Genomic DNA, 14,887 nt, shown 5'->3' with positions numbered 1-14,887 from the left:
AAAGGGCCTGACCCAGAAGTTATTTATTCCCTGTAGATCATGGAATCAACTTTTTCTACAATAAAAAAACTTTAAAAATTTTTTATTTTAGAGAAAGAGAGAGAAAGACCATGAGCGAGCTGGGCAAGGGGCAAAGAGAGAGGGGGAGAGAGAGAATCCTAAGCAGGCTTCACACTCAGCTTGGAACCATTACCCTGGCATCATGACCTCAGCCAAAATCAGGAGTATGTACACTTAACCAACTGAGCCACCCAGAAGCCCCCACAATAAAAAACTTTTGATGAGTTGAATAGTTCCCTATTTGAAGTCTTAAAGAAATAAAAACAGTAACAGTTCCTGATAATCCAGAAATAGATTCACATTATGGATTACTCAGACATGGTCTGGGGAACCATTCCTACTACATATGGGAACAGCAACACCTGCTCTGAATTCTATCTATGGTCTCAGTTCAGTGGCAGGAACAAGAACTGTATCCATTCATTGCAGAAGAACGACATCCCAAAATTCACTCATCTATTCATTCAGCTAATTATTAATGAACACTTACTGTTAGGCACCAAGAGAAAGATTTAGTTGCCTCTACTTTAAGATGTTTAAAGTTTAATTTCATATTCATGTGAAAATGTACTGTCAATAAAGGAAGAATAGGACAAAAAGAAAAATGAGTATATAAACCTTAGGAGTTCTGGTTAAAGGAAGATAATTTAGCACCACTTTCTTCTGTACCTTTTTTTCTTAGAACCCAAGCTATTAGTACATATCAGACCTTGGAATAACTTTCTAGTGAACTTTCTGATAATTTATAACATTATTACAAGATAATACTGTTACAATTTGGAGCTAACATCAGATCTTCTACTAACTAACCAGTACAATTCCCTAGATATATTAATTACAAATTAACTTTCCTTTTCATGGGCCACACTTAACTTTTTAGACTTAGATGCTACTGGGTCTCTTTAACCTAAAGACATAGTTCAACACAGTAAACACGCACATACATACACACACAGGGACAGATGTTTATTAAACTACTATATTTGTAGAGAAATCCTAGAAAATTCAGTTGATTATGTTATTTATGTTAACACAATGCAATTATCATTAAACCATTAAAATTAAGAAGAATATATAAACTATAAATATTTATATTTGATTTATTCAATAATATATTCATTTAGTCTCTGTGACATGCCCAGAGTTACACCAGACATTTTATATAATCAGGATCCTCAAGGAGGGATGCTCATGGCCTAGTAGTGGGTATCTGTGGAGGGACCTAGAGAAGGGGATAGCCAATGGGCACATGGCAAATCCCAGGCACCATGAGGTAGCAGTCCTTTGTTGCAATCCACTAAAACTCAGGTCCAAATCCAGGCACATTACAACCTAACCAAAGCCAGGTTTGACCCAAGAAAACTAAGTCAAGATACAGAAAGACTGAAAGAAACCTTAGGAAAGAGCAGAGAGTTTCTAGACAACTGGCTTGGGAATAGGGTGCTGTTCTCCCAGGCACCAAGTACAGACTGGCTGGCCTGAAACTGCCTGATAGTGTCACCAGAAGAGTGGGAGGCAGGCATCAGCAACAGTGACACTCTGACCCTGGGATGTTAAGCTACTGATTTTGTCAGATTTTTGGTTCTTTTTGGTAAAGCTGGTTCTTTGGTGGTAAAGCTAAAGACCCACAGGAAGACTGAGAAAGGAGATGGACTCAACATTTTAAATCCATCTAGGAGCACTAATAGAAGCATGCGCAATATGTCTGGTAGCCCTAAAGAGGAAATGTTTACCTGTGCCTGTAGGGTAGGGGCAGGGCAATGCCAGAGAGGAAGATGGGGGAAGTGTCATAGAGAAAGTAGTGACATTTGTGTTGAGGCCTGATGGATAAAAAGAGATTTTTCAGCATTACCAAAAAATCTAGTATAACAAAGAGAAGTATAAAAGAATGTGTGTGGTCCTCAGTGTTAGAATGGTAAGATCTTTAAGCTTAGAATAGATGCAGAAAGTGGTGGGAGATAAAGGAGAAAAGGTAATCATGGGTCAGATCCTAGAAAGCCTTGTATGCCTTGTTTTTATCCTGGGTAGGTAATGGAGAGCCATTATTGAATTTTAGGGATGTGGAGTGATCAGATTTGCCTTATAGGAGTATCAGATTTGCAATGTAAAAAAAAAATAATTAGAGGTGATGTAAAGCTAAACATGAGGAGACCTGTTAGTGTATAGGTGGTTCAATCCTTACTAGAAATGATGAGTACTCAATTATATTTCTGAATTACAGAAAAGTAGATACTTAGGATCAATAATAGTGACTGACTTGATCAGGGCTGAGTAGAGGCATGGAAAAAGAATCAAGGATAACTTCAGATTCTCAACTTGTAAAACCAGGTGGATAAAGATGCCATAAAATAAAATTGCAGTTATGCAAAATTATACATCAACAAAGAATAGATGCATAAAAAATGGTGGTGGCGAGGACCATAGGATGATTTTTTTCCCAAAACTTTTTCAGTGTTCTATCATATGTACAAAATTATTTAGGGCTACATCTAGGTTTAAATGAAAGTTCTGCAAATTACTAGTTTATAACTTGAGTAGGTTATTTAACTTCTAGGGATTTAGTCTCAGCCAATATTAATTTGTTTATAATTCACCTTGTTTCAAAGAAGATTTACAATAGTTTCTAGGGGTACCAGGGTAGCTCAATGGGTTGAGCATCCAACTCTATTTTGGCTTAGGTCAGTATCTCACAGTTTCATGAGTTCCAGCCATGCATCAGTCTCAGCGTGGAGCCTGCTTGGGATTTTCTCTCTCCCTCTCTCTCTGCTCCTCCCCTGCTCGTGCTCTCTCTCTCTCTTAAAAACAAATAAAATAATTTCTAGAAATATATACAATTCAACAAAACAAAATATATAAAGAGAGACGATGAGAAACAAAATAAATCCATAAGTGAATGACTTATGATCTCATAATCTTGAGCAAGAAGGGGACTCGGACTCAGTTCCAAGCTTCCTAGCTGTCCACCCCTAGTGAGAGACATCATGAGTTCTATGACTCACTTTATCCATCGTTAGTTAATGACATTTGAGAGAAACTTCTCCATCAGATACTCACAACACAGATACTCTGTAAAACAGTGATCAGCACAAGAAATAACATCTGGAAACTTAATATGATGTCAAGTATCTCAAGATCAGTCAGTGTTACAACAGCTAAGCACAAATCAGCAAAAGCACTTCTATGGGGGGCCAAAATAGCACAAGCTGGATAAGGAGCTATTTCAAGGACTGGCTGATTCCAAGAAAAAGTTTTAGCATATCTAAAGGAATGAAAGGATTACATGTTTATTCAGGAAATCCCTCCTAAAGAGTCCTCCCATAAAATTACTCAAGAACACCATCTGGAGTGCCTGGGTATCTCAGTTGAGCTTCTGACTCTTGATTTTGGTCCACGTCTTGATCTCATGGTTCATGAGATCGAGCCCCACCAGGCTCTCTGCTGTTAGCAGAGCCTGCTTGGGATTCTCTCTCTCTCTCTCTCTCTCTCTCTCTCTCTCTCTCTCTGCCCCTCTCCAGCTTGCACTCTCTCTCAAAAATAAATAAATAAACTTCAAAAAAAAAAAAAAAGAAAAAAGAACGCCATCTAACCACTTTCCCATCCCCAAGGTCTTGATGATTATTGAACCACTGGTCTAACAATGGCAATTCTCAAGATTTTTCTGCTTCCATGTTAAAAAAAAAAAAAACAGTTTTCAAAAATACAAGATGTAGTATAAACCCATTAAATAGGACCAAATAATGGAAAGGAAGTCTAGACTCACAAAAATTCTAATTACTCATGATATTTCAGTCCTTTTACTGTAAGCAATTAGCTTTTTTAAATGCCCATTAGAATTTCTCAAAGACTTGCTTTAGTAAATTATTTCTAATTTATATCACTTTCTACCATTTAATGCTGCCCCAAACTTGAAAATGGATTTTCCCAAGTAGGTTAAAAAGGTTACATGCCTCTTCTGACCCACATATACTTGTGTATAATCTATTAATTTGTTTCTTCATCATACTTAGGGCATTAATTCAGGACCAGGTAGTGAGAATTTACAGAAGTTAAAACAGAGTCGTGATCTTAGAATTAGGTATGTGAAGCCTATGTCCTTTAGTCTTTGTGTTGTTTCTACAGATCATTAAATAAAAGTTTATGTGTGGCAGTGTGGTAATTATTCAATTTAAAGTTTCCACAAAGTTTTACAAAGTATACATTTCAATGTCAGACTTTCTTAGTGGTTAAGAAGATGAGAAAAGAGGTAGATCCCAATGCTACTCTTTGTAACTTCAAGTCTATCCTACCTCAAACAGCTAAGATATCTCTGGACACATTTATTTATGAGCAAAAACTTTCTTAAACAACATAATGGTCCTTCTTTATTCACTGATACTCTTTCACTATAGTAAAGGTGCTAAATCAGCAGAATCAATGTCATTGCCATGGGAAAACAATATGATGACATTCTTCTGCAGCCAAACAAAAGAACTGTGAATAAGAGGCGGAGATCAGTGAATAAGAAGAAAAAGAGGTGAGTGAGATCAGTGAATAAGAAGAAATAATTCAAACTGAAAAATGCTATTAATACTTGAATTTGTAAAGTATGAATATCTATTAAATAGCTTCCATAGTATTTCTTTTTTCATTTTATGACTTTTTATTTTTTTATCTAATTTTTTTATCGTAGGATAAACTTTAAAATGACTTTCGAGTTTTTTTGGTAAGGCAAACATGGAGTGATAATAAATTTTTAATAAAATTGTGCAGTCAATTTCAAAATCTTATATTCTCAGTGGGGAGGGGATGTCTCTGGATTTGAACACTGAAACACAAGCCAATGAGCTACAAAATTTATACAAAGAACCTGTCCTGTAAGTTCTCCAAATGCATACATTTTAATTGCTTCTTATAAAACTGGATTTTGAAAAATAATTTACACAGTGAATATGGCAATACTTTTTAAAATTTTTATTTTATTATTATTTTTCAATTCTAATATAATTAACATATAGTGCTGCATTAGTTTCTTGTTTTGTTTTTTTAATTTTTTTTTCAACGTTTATTTATTTTTGGGACAGAGAGAGACAGAGCATGAACGGGGGAGGGACAGAGAGAGAGGGAGACACAGAATCGGAAACAGGCTCCAGGCTCTGAGCCATCAGCCCAGAGCCTGACGCGGGGCTCAAACTCACGGACCGCGAGATCGTGACCTGGCTGAAGTCGGACGCTTAACCGACTGCGCCACCCAGGCGCCCCACATTAGTTTTGATCCTACAGGAAAATTGCTCTAGCACTTAGGACCAGTCCTGACTTTGGTCAGAGTCTTCCTTACCTGATAGGATTAGTAAGAGTGCAGCTCTCCACTAAAGTCCTAGTGGCCAGAAGAAGCCACAAAAAAGTAATCTGGGAGGCTACTCATCCTTTCACATTAAAGAGAGAGAGAGAGAGCGAGCTAAAACTTAACAAAGCATTGTGTTCCTGATCCTGTGTTTCACAAAATATTCAGACAGATGCAGGACAGGAATCAGCAATGTGAAATTGTTGTTCCTCAACTGAACAACAAAATTTTTACTGTGATTTCAATGCTTCTTTAATAATGTGAGCCCTAATGAGCAACTACCTAAGTTTATTTAAAAACTGCAATATGCAATGGTAAACACCAGAAGGAAGGAGAAAGGCAAGGAGAAAGAGAGAACAAACCAACAAAAAAATGAAATATTTTTAGTTTGAACCCTAATTATTGTTAAAAAAAATTGTACCTTGTCTAAACATAGAGGATGAGATAGGTAAAGCCAGCTCTTCTGGATTCCTTTTTCAGAAGTAGCTTCCTAGCCTCTCTCTGGAAGAATGGAAAAATGATGGGGCTAACCCAGAATTTTGCAACCTCAGCGCTATTGACAGTTCAAACCAGATCACGCTTTGCTGTAGGGACTGTCCTGGGCATTATGGAATGTTTAGTAGTATCCCTGGTCTCTACTCACTAGATCCCAATAGCATTACCCAAGTCATGACTGTGAGATTGCCCACAGTCACTGCAGAAGTGCATCTGGTCAAGAACTACAGTATTTTTAAAATTTTTTTTAGTTCTTTTGAGCCTTCCACCTGAGAGTATAGACTACTGCAGCCAGCAACACAATGACTGATAAACCTTTCTCTTCTGGCAACTTTCTCCTATTGTGGCATATTTTATTAAATATTTCACCTGGAGGTCCATTGATACACCTCTTTTAATGCTATATTCAATATTTCTTAAATATTTATTTATTGGGGCGCCTGGGTGGCTCAGTTGGTTGAGCGTCCGACTTAGGCTCGGGTCATGATCTCGCGGTCTGTGAGTTCGAGCCCCACGTCGGGCTCTGTGCTGACAGCTCAGAGCCTGGAGCCTGTTTCAGATTCTGTGTCTCCCTCTCTCTGCCCCTCCCCCGCTCATGCTCTGTCTCTCTCTCTCTCTCTCTCTCTCTCTCTCTCTTTCTCTCTGTCAAAAATAAAAATAAACATAAAAAATTTTTTTTTAATTTATTTATTTATTTTGAGAGAGAGAGAATGAGAGCGGGGAAGGGGCAAAAAGAGAAGGAGACAGGATGACACCTATGTCCATGCTGACAGCAGTGAGCCCCATGCAAGGCTTGAACCCACGAACCAGGAGATCATGATCTGAGCTGAAGTCGGAGACTTAACTGAATGAGCCACCCAGGCTCATTTTTAAGATAGTATATTTAAAGAAAGAAAAAGAAAACGAAACGAAATAAAGTCATTCTACACAAATTCTTCCTTACCTCCCCAGGAAACTGTCATGAAAAGCAGCCATAAAGTAAAAGAGTAAGAGAGGTCAAAGACAAAAAGCACACAGTAACACACGACAAGGAACAAAATCTGCTATTATTTCTCAGACGTTACGAAAATCAAATTCTCTTCTCTGCTGCTTTTCCCACCCCAGCCACAGCACCTTTTCTTTGCTCCCTTTGCCAAAACACCCTTTATGAGTTAACTAAGTCGTCTCTAATCTCCTCCCATCTCCTTTAACCTGTTCCATTCAGACCATCACTGCCACCACTACAGTTAAACCACCCTTGTCCGGGTTTGCAGTGACCTTCACATTAATAAATCCTCTGGCCATTTCTAAGCTCTCATCATACTTCACTTAGCAGCAGCATATGACACAGTTGATTACTCCTCTCTTCCTTTGCACAATTTCTCCCTTGGCTCCAGAACTCCACACTCTCTTGATTTCCTCCTTACTCACTAGTTGCTCTTTTTCAATCTCCTTTACTAGTTTCCTCCTCTTCTCCCCTTTCTCTTAATAATGCAACAATCCTGGGCTCAGATAATTTATTTCCATCTGCACTCACTTCCTAGTGAGTCACCCAGTGCAGGCTCTTAAACACCACCTATGTGCTGATGACTCCCAAACTGCCTCTCTCCCAGACTCATATATCCAACTTCCTGCTTGTCACCTCCACTTGAATATCAAATAAATGTTTCAAACCCAGATGTATCCAAAAGTGAGTTCCCGATCCTTCCCCCTAAACTTGCCCCACCCACAACTTTCTAACACCATTTGATGGCAACTCCATCCTGTTAGTTGCTCAGGCCAAAAACTGTGCAATGGTCCATAACACCTAGCTTTCTCTCACCTTCCACATATGGTTAATTCAGGAAACCATATTAGCTTCACTTCAAAATACATTCAGTATCCTTTCACTTCCCATGTCCTTCACTGCTGCCATGCTAATGCCACCAGCACCTCTTAACTGAAATACTGCAAACATCTAATTACTGGTCTTCCAGCTTCTCTCCTTGCCCCTATAGGATATTCTCAACACAGGAGTCACAACAATTCTTTTAAAATGTAAGTCATATCTGGGGCACCTGGGTGGCTCAGTTGGTTGAGCATCCATCTGACTCTTGATTTTGGCTCAGGTCATGATCCCAGGGTCATGGGATTGAGCCCCACATCAGGCTCCACACTGAGCATGGAGCTTGCTTGGGATTCTCCCTCTCTCTCTCTCTCTCCCTCCCTCCCTCCATTCCTCCCTCCCTCCACCTCTCTCCCTCACTTGTGTGTGCTCTCTCTCTAAAATAAAAAAGTTAAAATTAAAAATATATATTTTTAAAAATTCATAAAATAATAAAATGTAAGTCATAGCACATTACTCTTCTGTTAAAAACTTTCAGTGGTGCTCCATTTCATTCAGGACTGAAGCCCTTATTTTATTTTATTAATAAGCAAATGATCTTTTTTCAAAAGTAATCTCTGTGCCCAATGTGGGGCTTAAACTCATGACTCCAAGATCAAAAGTCTCATGCTCCGCCAACCAAACCAACCAGGCACTCCCAACTAGTCCTTTATATTGTCTAAATTGTCTAAAGGTCCTGTCTCATCGTCCTGACCCCTTTCCTATTTCTATTCTCCTCTCTAACTCCACTCAGCCTCCTTTGTGTTTATCAGACATTCCAGATATATGCCAAACTTTGGGTCTTTGCACTGGCTTTTCTCACTTTCTGGAAGGTTATTGTCCTGCCATGAATAACTACTTCATCTTCTTCAATATTGCCTTTCAATTAGGCCTAGCCTAACCATCATATTCCTACTTACAACTGACCCCTCCATCATCCTGTTACCAGTGTTGCAAATCCCCCTCACCATGAATAATTTTTTTTCTTTTTTTCACAACACTTTTCAATTTTTAATACCAACAATTTGCTAATTGTTTATTTTCTATTGTCTGTCTTCCCTATCTAGAATGTAAACCTGACCACAGCTCCATTTTTTTCTGGTAAGTCCCTCAGAATTGTGCCTAGCACAGAGTAAGCATACAACTTATATTTGTCAAATGAATAAATTAAATAAAGTGCACAAATATCCCATCCTGAAGTAAAAGGGATGGCAGCATTCTTTTTTTTCTTGATCCTTTTTCTCATTTTCCTGGTCATACATCAAAGCACTAGTTGGCCTGGGAGGGAGAAGGATCTCCTTTTGGCAGAAAGGAACAGATAAATAGAACTTAGGAGAGGTTTTTATTGGAAGATTTTAGGTTTTAAGGGACTTTCTGCCTTTTCAGTTTGGGGATCTGTGAAGTCTTGGGCTGTTTGGGGGATTTTAGGACTTTTATGTCCTGTTTATCACTCTGATGTCTAGTTTGTTGGGGCTTCTAGTTGGAAGTACGTTCCAAAATAAGTGAAACAAAGGAGCTAGGGATGAGGACCAAAAAAAAAAAAAAAAAAAAAAAAAAAAAAAAAAAAAAGGAGAGGAAACAGGCTGCTAAAAAGAACTCAAGGAAAACAGAAAAAAGAACTTGAGGTTTTCAGTCCAATTCACTAAAGTAAGCTCACTAAAGTAAGACAGTGGGCTAAAATTTAAGGCCAGTGCTGATATTAGCAAGGAAAATTGTAAATCAGAGTGTTCCTTTTAATCTCAGGAGACTGAAAGTGGCAGATAGGGTACAGGAGAAGCCCTAGAATAACTGTATAAATAAGTAAATTAATCCCATTATAGTAGAGGGTTTAAAAAAAAAAACACATTCTTCCATACACATCTCCCTAATATATACACACACACACACACACACACACACACACACACACACATACACACACACACACCACTGAGAGGGTCTCTATCTCCCAAGATAGAAGCACAAAAGTAATGAAACACATATGTATTCATTATCTAATGCTATGTAACAAATTACCCCCAGATTTAGTGGCTTACCACAATAGTAACCATTTATTATCCCTCACAGTTTCTGTGACACAGGAATCCAGAAGCAGCTTGGTTGGGCAGTTCTGGGTTGGGGTATCATAAAGTTCAGTCAGATGTTGACTGAGCAAGGGAAAACTAAAGGCTTAACTGGGCTGGAGGATCTGTTTCCAAGGTAGATCCCTTATATGGCTGGCTCTCAGCAGGTGGCCTCAGCTCCTTCCCACATGGGCCTCTCTACAGGGATGCTTGAATGTTTTCACAACATGGCAGCTGGTTTTCCCCAAAGTAAGCAATATAAGAGAGCAAAGGATACACAAGAGCAAGGCAGAAGCCACATGCCTTTATGTACAATATAGCCCTCTACTGTACTTTACTGGTTACACGGGTCAGCCCAGATTCAGTGTGGGAAAGGAGAATGTAGGGTGTGAATACCAGTAGGCAAAGAACATTGAGGCCATCCTGAAAGCTGGCTACCACCACAGTCAAATGGCTTCACATATAAATGACAAAATAATCCTGATCTATCTTAGAGTTGACTAGGATGCATCATTTCTGTTTACATCACTTCAAAACGTGAGATCCTTTATTCACCTTGCTTTGCCTCCTCATCTCTATCACCTTAGCAATGTATTTTTAATTTAATTTGTTTAAGTTTATTTATTTTGAGAGGGAGAGAAAGAGAGTGTGTGCAAGTGGGGAGGGGCAGAAAGAGAGGGAGAGAGAATCCCAAGCAGGCCCAGGGCTGTCAGCGCAGAGCCAGATGCGGGACTTGAACCCACAAACTGTGAGACCATAACCTGACCTGAAATCAAGAGTCAGATGCTTAACTGACCCCCATTTTTAATTTTAAAAGTGGATTGCAAACAATAAAGTTGTGACACTTCTGAGGAAAATATAAGAAGATATATCATGCTCTTGATTCAGCAGGGGGAAAAAAACTTGAGGATCTACTTTTCTATGTTAGAGTTGATTAACCTTGAGGAAAATGAACGGATATTAAAATATTGGACATAGACAGAGGAAAAAGAGTCACAGGGCTTGTTTATGCCTCTATCCAGAGTACACAATTTACTCTTAGACCTCAAGAAAGCACCTAATGTCTTTGTATCTCAATTTCCTCATATGCAAAATGCAGATAATATTCATTCACATGTATAAAGAGTGATGTCTGAATATAAATTGGGAACTGAGCTCTATTTTATATGTATCAAGATATATATCTTCAATTATGTAGAATGCCTTTACAAAGAGTAAACTTGATCAAATTCAAGATATATATGTCTTGATATAAATTATATAATTATATCTTATTATATATATATAATTATATATAACAAGACATATATGTCTTGACTTAAATTATATATGTATACATGCATATAATAATATATAATATAATATAATAATATATATGCATGTATACATATAAGCATACGCAACCAAGATATAAATCTTGGAGAGGCACCTGGGTGGCTCAGTCAGTTGAGCAACCGGCTTCAGCTCAGGTCATGATCTCACGGTTCATGAGTTCGAGCCCCACATCAGGCAATGTGCTAACAGCTCAGAGCCTGGAGTCTGCTTCAGATTCTGTGTCTCCCTCTCTCTCTGCCCCTCCCCTGCTTGCACTCTGTCTCTCTCTCTCAAAAATAAATAAACATTAAAAAAAATGTTTTTAAAGATATAAATCTTGGCTTATATAGAATATGTATTCACAAATAATAATCTTAACCAAATTCCTTACATAGACTGTTCATATGTCGCAGCAGCACTCACCTCTTTCTCATTCCTCCAATAACTCTATGAACTCTGAGAATTTTTTCTAACTCAAACATACTATGACTGTCAGTAGTATGGAAAAGAGATGATGTCATAAACACATTGTGTTACAGTATCACTAAGGGCCAGATTCATCCTTAGTTACATAATCCTTGAGGTATACCAGCCTTGCTAGACTCAAAAGAGAGACTTGGAGTACAAAAAAAGAGAAGGAGGGGGCTAAACAAAGCCCTGAAGCTATAAAAATTCTTAGTATATTCTCATTGTTAATCCTTGGCAAAGAAGCAGTTTGGATGTAGAAGAAGGCAGTGGAGAGCTTCAAAATAATTATATCTTCCATAAGTACCATGGCACTTTCTAGTCACAAATGCTCAGGGAGCAGAAAATCATCCAACAGACCCCATTTTCCCCCTGCCAACATCTCCACAGTAAGATCAGAGACCCAAGAGCCACTCTCCCTGTTACCTAGCTGTCAAGCGGCTACCTCCAACAAATGGCAGTTTTTATCATTAATTATTTCATGCTGCTTTCATCTGTAAGATTTGTAATCCATAAGAACAACCTAAGAATGATTAATAAAATCAAAGCTATCTTTTAAAAGCCTGTATGCTTTTATTGTTATAAATGCTTCACAAGTAAAAGATCAGTCAAAAGCATAAAGGTACCCTGATTTGAACTTCCTTTGTGCTTGAATTAGAGTGTTTCTTTTGGAACACCCTCACATCAGGCTTCTGCGTCTCTTGGCAAAATCATGAATTGGCTGATGTTGTCTTAGAGGCTTTCCTAGGTCTCCTTTCCCACCATCATTCTTCTTCCATGGACTCCATTCTGTTTCCTAGGAATCCCTCCCACTGCCTTCCACATTCTGCCCACTGCACAGTCAGTCATGTTCCAGACTTTTTATAATTCTCCTTTCTAACATTACAATATGTTTTTCCAAAGATGTAATTTCTTTGAGAGGCTTGCTAGGTGGGTAACTAACCTGATAATCTTTACCACATTCTCTTTAACATTGTTTTTCAATCAGAAATTTCTAGAAATGCTATCAATATCTCAGCACAAAATATTGTAGGTATTTTGGTAAGTAGTAGAGAGGACACTTGAGTATAACTAGACCTTTCAGAAAAGTGAAGTTCAGGGGCGCCTGGGTGGCTCAGTTGGTTGAGAGCTTGACTTCGGCTCAGGTCATGATCTCACAGTCTGTGGGTTTGAGCCCCACATTCTGTGATGACAGCTTGCAGCCTGGATCCTGCTTCTGATTCTGTGTTTCCTTCTCTCTCTGCCCCTTCCTCCACTCGCACTCTGTCTCTCTCTCAAAAATAAACATTAAAAAAAAAAGAAAAGTGAAGTTCATTGGGTTGCTTCACTTGGCCTAAGAAGTTGATGTACATGTAGGGGTTCAGGACAGACCACCCCTATACACACACACACACACACACACACACACACACACACACACACAATGTGCCACTTTGGCATATGGATTAATTTGAGCTGAAGGCACTTGAGACCCTGCCCGCTCAAAAGAAACTTTTGTCCCTCCCTTAACCACACCAAAGAATCTAAATTGGGGGGTCTTTCCCAGAATAAGGGTTATTAATAGAAATAGATTTTATTGGAGTGACCCATCTGTATGGTATGACAAACATCTAATTACCAAACATCCGCTCTTCTTATCACCCTGTGAAATGCATTCCTTTCCTCTGAAACCCCAGACCTCTACCCACCTTCTCCTTAGTTCAGAGTAACACAGATAGCTCATTTTGCCTGGTTGTCTTTGGACTTCCCATGTCTATGCATCTATTAAATTTGGTTTTCTCCTGTTAATCTGTCTCAGATCAATTTATTTCTTAGTCCAGCTAGGAGGACCTTTGAAGAGACAGGAATTATTCTTGCTCCCAAACATATGAAAGCTGTTCTCTCTAAAATCATCCTTAAGGATGGGGTACCTGGGTGGCTCAGTCGGTTAAACGGCCGACTTTGGCTCAGGTCATGATCTCGAGGTCCATGAGTTCGAGCCCCACGTCAGGCTCTGTGCTGACAGCTCAGAACCTGGAGCCTGTTTCAGATTCTGTGTCTCCCTCTGTCTCTGCCCCTCCCCCGTTCATGCTCTGTCTCTCTCTGTCTCAAAAATAAATAAACGTTAAAAAAAAATTTTTTTTTAATCATCCTTAAGGATAAGAATATAATCCCAAACATCTAATGAGCATCCATCCAGTTGGCTTCCCACTGCAGTTAAAATAAAATGTATAATCCTGATTAGGGTCAGAAAGATCTGGCTTCTCCCTACCTGTCTTTACCTCAGATCTTACATTCCAGCCAAACCAGCTTTCCTTCTGTACTTGAACATGTCAAACTGCAACCTCATTCCTGCCTTAAGACTGCTATGTTTCAGTACTTGGCATGCAAATTTTACTTCATTTGGTTCCCAGCTCAAATGTCACCTCTTCAGATAATCTAAAGTAACCATATAATCGCTTTCTAGCACATCATCTTATTTTCTTTCTTTTTTTTTTTTCCATGATTTGTACTCTTTAATCCCCATCACCAATTTTACCCATCCCCCCACCCACCCTTCCCTCTGGTAACATCAGTTTGTTCTCTATAGTCAAGACTCTATTTCTTGGTTTGTCTCTCTTTTTTTTTTCCCTTTGTTAGTCCTATTTTATTTTCTTCATGTTATTATCATTGTGAAATTTTCCTGTTCATGTATTTGTTTACCTGCTCCTTCTAGGTCCCTTATTAATGTACTCTTCATTGTCCATCACATTCATCACTGTGTCCCTAGTGTTTTGCACAGACCTGATACATATCCAGTACTCAGTAAATATGTGCTGAATGAATGCATGAAGATGATCCAATCATAATTTAACCAATAAACTTAAATAATTGAGAAATACTAATATTGGAAAGGAGGGGAGCAGTGTTTAATATCACCATAACTAATATAACTAACTTGTGTTTGTAAGACTTTGATTGATCATGGACTACAGCACTTTTTAACAAAATATTATTAATATTGGATTGATAAATATTCCATTTCCCTCTTTGAAAAGCTGTCCTTTTGATGAGGTATCACAAATAAATGTCAGTATTCCCTGAGAAATATGGCGAACTCATCTTATTCTTCTGTCAGTGTTAAGAAATTACATTTCCCTTTGGCCAATTTCTGTCTGTTCTAGGTATGTAGCATCTATTGCTAGGACTTCAGAAGCCAATGAGCAACTTGCCTGTCACATGCTCCAACAAATGATCTCTTCCCCCATGCAGTGTAGCTAAGCAGAGAAGCAGCTTTCCTAAGATGATAACCAACACAGCATAGAATATTGTTAAACCTATGGTTTATTATCCTGCAAAGTTTACCTG

At 38.5% G+C, this 14,887-nt stretch overlaps 1 protein-coding gene across 9 annotated transcripts in view; it reads right to left on the bottom strand.

Annotated features, from left to right (window-relative positions):
- The window catches only part of SLC44A5 (solute carrier family 44 member 5), a 400,420-nt gene extending 388,105 nt beyond the window's left edge, over nucleotides 1-12,315 (bottom strand). For 4 of the 9 annotated variants that reach the window (XM_047873770.1, XM_047873764.1, XM_047873769.1 and 1 more), the window contains exon 1: nucleotides 12,187-12,315. The gene's annotated coding sequence lies outside the window, so the exon portion shown is untranslated. Of the gene's footprint in view, nucleotides 1-5,801; nucleotides 5,884-11,518; nucleotides 11,566-12,186 lie in introns of those variants that run through there. The other 5 variants (XM_047873771.1, XM_047873773.1, XM_047873767.1 and 2 more) reach the window with 2 other exon arrangements.
- Between the last annotated feature and the right edge of the window lie 2,572 nt (nucleotides 12,316-14,887).

Source organism: Prionailurus viverrinus, chromosome C1 (assembly GCF_022837055.1).
Source record: "Prionailurus viverrinus isolate Anna chromosome C1, UM_Priviv_1.0, whole genome shotgun sequence".
NCBI classification, from domain to species: domain Eukaryota; kingdom Metazoa; phylum Chordata; class Mammalia; order Carnivora; family Felidae; genus Prionailurus; species Prionailurus viverrinus.
Note: the sequence above shows the minus strand (reverse complement) of the source record. Positions and strands in the feature narration are given on the sequence as shown.